This window comes from Heterodontus francisci, chromosome 40 (genome assembly GCF_036365525.1).
Source record: "Heterodontus francisci isolate sHetFra1 chromosome 40, sHetFra1.hap1, whole genome shotgun sequence".
NCBI classification, from domain to species: domain Eukaryota; kingdom Metazoa; phylum Chordata; class Chondrichthyes; order Heterodontiformes; family Heterodontidae; genus Heterodontus; species Heterodontus francisci.
This window is the reverse complement of record NC_090410.1, coordinates 11247352-11253351: the sequence shown is the minus strand read 5'-3', so window position 1 is coordinate 11253351 and position 6000 is coordinate 11247352.

Below are 6000 nucleotides of genomic sequence, written 5' to 3'. Positions count from 1 at the left end.
CAGTGAGAGAGAGAGAGAGAGAGAGAGAGAGAGTGAAAGAAAGAGGCAGAAACACAGAAAAAAAAAGAAAAAGGAACTGGGGGTTAGACAGTGGTTCACTGTCAGAGGTTCTGTCTTTCAGTTCAGAAGTTAAATATTGGAGACTGGGCAATAAGACGGTTTGACTGACAGACAAGAGTCATCCAATCAGGTGACCAAGACTTTGTTCTCTCTCTAATTGGCGGGACACCATGAGGATTGGCATGTCAGGTGACCACTTCAAAGACGAGCAGGGGAGTTCTCCGTGTGTCCTGGCCAATATTTATCCCTCAATCAATATCTCTAAAACTGATGTTCTGGTCATTATTACTGATGTTTGCGGGATCTTGCTCTGTCTGTGCAAAATTAGCTACTGTGTTTCCTACATTACAACAGGGATTACTCTTCAATAAAGTATTTTATTGGCTGTAAAGTGGGATGTCCTGAGGCCACGAGAGTTGCTGTAGAAGTACAAATCTTTCTTCGCTCTCTCCAGAAGGTATGAACACTTGTTGGGCACACTGTTCCACTTTCGCTGGTCTGTCCATTCCTGTGACGCGCCCCTTCCTCATGTATGGACCAGGAGGGCAAATGTTCTCTGGCTACTTGACCATGGGGGCCATCACAGCACATGATCTCTCACCTCCAACCACCTTGCCCCCACGCTCCTGCCATTGGTCACCTAACATGTCAATCCTCATGGTGCCCCACCAATTGGAGAGCGAACAGACTCTTGGTCAGCTGATCGGATGACTCTTGACTCGTCAGTCAAACCGTCTTCTTGCCCACTCTCCGATATTTATATAATTTATAAAAGTTATTTTTAATGTCCTGTTGATTTATTCCCCCCTGGAAAGCTGTGTCCAGGACGTGGATCCTGAATTCCTGGAGACTCCAGGGCAATCATGGAGAGTTAGTAACCCCTCAGCTCAGTAGCACACTGGGTGGTATGAGAGCAACTGAACCAGCGAGACCCAAACAATTCCTCTTTAATTGCAGGAGTCAAAGTTGAGACCAAGGTCAAAGATCAGTATTGTGTGGGCAGCTTGCCTGATGCTACGTGGTTTAAGCTTAAGCAACTATGGTATTGGAGGAGCATCTGGATTTGTTTTCCAGATCCTCCTGTTTCCATGGAGACGCCTGTGCTGTGTTACCTGGGACCTCCTTGCTGCATCAATGTCTTGTGTACGAGCACGACACACACACACACACACACACACACGAAAATATTCCTCACTAAATAACACATACACTCTCTGTATATAACATGCACCCTCTCTGTATATAGAATACTTCCTCTATATATAAAATACGCACCCATTCTGTACAGAACAAGCAACCTCTCTGGAACAACATGCATTCTCTCTATGGCTAACACGCACCTTTTCTGATTATAACACACATGCTCTGTATATATAACACTCATCCTCTGTGTATAATACACACACTCTGTATATAATACACACACTCCTTTGCCCTTGGGTACAGTATATTCTTGCGTAAACTCCTACCGTGTGTAAATGTCATCCTCCACATGTAAATACCCCCACTCAGGTGTATAATGAATTCTGCTCATGAATGTAACACAACACTGGAGGAATATAAGGTGTATAAGGAGAAGTACAGACCCCAGACCATTGCAAACCATGACTCCCTGATGAGTGCAAACATTGGTGAATTCATCACCCTCTTGTTCTCCCTCTCCTCGTTGATCAAGGGGGCACCTATTGGTGTCTCTGTAACCTGGGTGCAGCCTGTGAAAAAGCTGAGCTGTTTCACCTGCCTCTCCCCGTCTGTCACCGCTTCACGGAAGAAAAAGTGGGGGAGGGGGGAGCAAGCTGCTGCCTCCCGCAACTCCTCGTGTTTCCCAGAGAAGATTCCGTGAAGGAGGCTAAAATGAGACACGTGCACCATTCAGGGTCAAAGGTCGCAGTCTGTGGTTGGTGAGGAAACTGAGGTGCACACCAAGGCCTCAAGTGCAGGACACCAACAGGTGGAGTAGCCAACCCGCCGGGATACATGGAGTCTCCAGGAATATGTCCAACCAGAGTTGGCAACCGGAGTAGGATCATCAACATTGGTTAGTCGGATTCCTGGACGCCTGATCACGTAACATGTGGTCATGTGATGTTCGATTGTGAGCTATTCGACCACTTGGCATTGATCATGTGACGTTTGCAAAATAATATTGCATTTCTCTGTCGCAGGGCCGAATAAAATATTTCAGTCTTCTCGGAACAATATTATAACCTCGCTCCTTCAATGCTGCCCAGTGACCCACTCTGGAAAATGAGGGAATATTGGGGTGTGGGGGGTTTGGCGAGGTGGGAGGAACTACAGGATGATTCTCAGCTCCTCCCCCCCCCCCACCCTGGGACTGAAAGCCTGACATTTCCTGTATAGGCCTCATCCCTGGAGAATGGCCAGTTGCGTCGAGCTGATGTTTGTGGAACTGTAAAGGGTCGGCACCTGCCAGAGAGGTGGGAGAATGCAGAGTAATAAAGAATTGACAAGGGTCACCTTCGCGTCCCGCCGTCCTCCCCATGACAGGATGTGTGACCTTTAACCCTTGGTGCCCGCCGCAAGTGGACGGTGGGGGAAGGGAGGGTCGGAGTCAGACGCAGTCTCTTCTTTTTTGCTGAACCCATGTTGGAAAAAAAATGTTTTTTTCCTGAAAGAATTCCTAAGATGTCTTTCTCGAAGCAGTGCCATGGCAACAGGAAAGCTATGCTTAGAGTCAGGTTCAACATCCGGGCCACTTCACTTGAGACGTCCAGATATCAGGGACCCGAGGAAATTCTCCTTCCGTTTTCCACTTCAGAACGAAGCACAATTTACCCTCCTGCAATCCCGGCACCCACATCCCCCATCACACCTCTCCCCTCCTCCGACAACCAGTAGCTGAAGTAAGTCGGCCCTCTTCAATTTGGGAGCCCGGATAGTAGGTGTCGGCAAACTATTCAACCAGGAAGACCATCACAGCCAGCCGAACCTGATCCCTGGCTGATTTCAACCGTTCATCCCAAACTGGATTGCGTTACGCCAGTGCAGGCCTGGGTTCAAGTCTGGGGGCCTACCGCGGTGCCAACTTCAGCTCATGGTATCACTGCACCAGGAATCCATGTGCTCAAGTCCTACTCTTTGGAGATTTGAGCACAAAATCTAGGCTAGCACTGCCAGTGCAGTAACGAAGGAGTGCTGCCCTGTGGGAGGTGCCGCCTTTCGGCTGAGCCGTTAAACAGAGCCCCTGTCTGCCCTCTCAGGTGGAGATAATAGATCCTGCGGCCACTATTTTGAAGAAGAGCAGGGGAGCTATCGGCTGGTGCTCCTGGCCAATATTTATCCCTCAGTTAGCATCAACAACATAGATGATCAGATCATTAACACGTTGCTATTTGTGGGATCTTGCTGTGCGCAAATTGGCTGCCCCCGTTCCGTACATTACAGCAGTGACTACACTTGAAAAGTGCTTCATTGGCTGCAAAGAGCCTTGAGCCCCTCTGAGGTTGTGAAAGGCGCTATATAAATGCAAGTTTTTTTCCCTTTTACACACTCTGTTTGACTCAGTACCACTCAGTGACATGAATTTTTCTGCTTCCTCTTGGAAGCCTTTTCGCTTTCCGACAATAATTTGTGTTCATGCAGTGACTTAAATATAGAAATACCAGCCCCCCACCACCCCCACCCCACCCCACCCCACCCCCCAAGGCACTTCCCAGAGACACGAGTGTTGAGGGAGCCCGTCTAACTCTGGACATTAAATGAGTTTAAGAGGAACATATGGCGACCATTCAGCCCCTCGAGACTGCTGATTGGTATCCCAAGTCCATCTACCCACCTTGGTTCCGTAACGCTCAATCCCCTTGCTGAACAAAAGACTCAGTTTCGAAATTCTGAGTTGACCCCCAGCTTTTTTAGGGAAGAGAATACCAGATTTCCATTCCCCTTTGTGTGATGAAGTGATCCCTGACATCACCCCTGAATGGCTTGGCTCTCATCTTAAGGTTTTGGGCTCCCCGCCCCCACCAGAGGAAATAGTTTCTCTCTATCGACCTTAGCAAATCCTTTAATCATCTTAAACACTCTGATTCAGTCATTCCTTAATCGTCTGTAGTCGGGTGGAATACAAGCCAAGCCATTGCAATCTGTCCTCATGATTTAACTCTTTAATTCCCCATTCTGGTTGCAAGAACAGTGAAAACTAAGCTTTAAAAAAAAGACAACAGCTTCACTTTTTTTTTCGTACTCACTTCATGATAAAACTTTTAATATCTTTGAATACTCCATAAACACTACTTTGACCGTGACACAGTGACATCAGGTGACAACGTTAACCAGCCACAGCCGAGCTAGGCCTCAGGCCCCGCTAGATTTGAATGAGGAAAAGACACGAACCTCAGACTGCTGGAAACCAGCAGCCTTCTGACAGCTGGGTCCTTGGGTTGCCAACTCCTCCAGGATTGCCCTGGAATCTCCAGGAATTAAAGATTAATGTCCAGGACACTGCTCCGAGCAAAAACGCGAGAGAAGATTCGCAGGGGCATTAAAAATTGGAATTTTTGTTTTACATTCTCTTTGTACTCTTATTAGTTATAATAGTGCTGGCGGGGCAGAAAAGGCTGCTCGACTGAGAGTTAAGAATCATCCGATTGGGTAACGAAGAGCCTTTTCCCTTTCCGATTGGCCGAGGGAAGGTGGGGGGGGGTGCCTGGAGGATGGACCAATGGCGGAAGAGTGAGGGTGGGGTGGGAGGTCATGTGATGGAACCTCCAGGACTGTACCCAATCAGAGTTGGCAACCCTAGTGAACACTCGGGTTATGACACTTGGCTTTAAGCCCTGTTTGGAGGTCAGATCGCAGCGTGGGTCAGAGGTCAAACTGAATGCGCACCCCCATCCTCTCTCCTCCCCCACCCCCTGCCTCATGCCCCCTTCCCCCATATAGGTCATACATCGAGACGAACGTATCGATGGACTTCATGAGATTTGCAATCCTTATTTGGGCACCACCATCCGTGGCCTCTCCCCTCTGCCCCGCCCCGCCCCATTTTTACCACTAGATGGAGTGTTTCACCCTCCAGTCGCTGCGAGTCCCCACACCTGTACCCCCAGCACCATGGCGGCCCGTGATGGGGAAAACAGCCCTCTCACCCACCAGACACCAGCCACGACAACAGCTACACGGGTATTTACGCAACCAGGCTAACGCACCTTCGCCTGTGTCAGACCCACTCGGAGCCCGTTGGGGTTTGGCCGGAACGTGGAGGGGGAAGGAGTCGGGTCCACGGGACAGAATCATTTCAGCCCCTCCCCCACCTCAGACCTGACCAGCTGCAAACGGTCTTAAAAAAAAATAGTAAATCAAATGAAAAACAGCACAGTAAAAAGGCCATTCGGCCCATCGTGCCTGTGCTGGCTCTTTGAAAAAGCTGCCCGATTAGTCCCCCCCCTTCCCCCACTGCTGCTCTTTGCCTGTAGCCATGCCGGCTTTTTTCCCCCTGACAGTATACATTCAGTTCATTTTGGAACGTTAAGTGAATCTGCTTCTGCCCCCTTCAAGACAGCACGGTCTGCACTGTAGCTGCAGAGAAAATTAATTCAACATGCCTTTTCTGACACACAGCTGGAGCCACACGTTGCAGACCGGGCTTAAAACAATCCTTTTGGAATTCCATGTCCCATTGACAGCCCCCTCTGCATCAAATTATTTGCAGTATAATTATTACATAACTGAAGTGGACACTCATACCGGTTACATATACGCATTTAACATTTACTACCCCCAACTGCCCAGCATAGAGGAGGCAAGGTGAGACAAGAAGCCAGAATACACGGTCCAGAACTAACTTCACGCCACGTTAGGACTGCGGGGCCCTCATTCCAGCCCTCTCGCTGTTCCTTCTCCCCAAAATCCAGATTCCCACCCACTCTGCTATGCTTTGGCTTTTAGAGCAGGCCGCCCCAATCTATTTTTCCTCGCTTC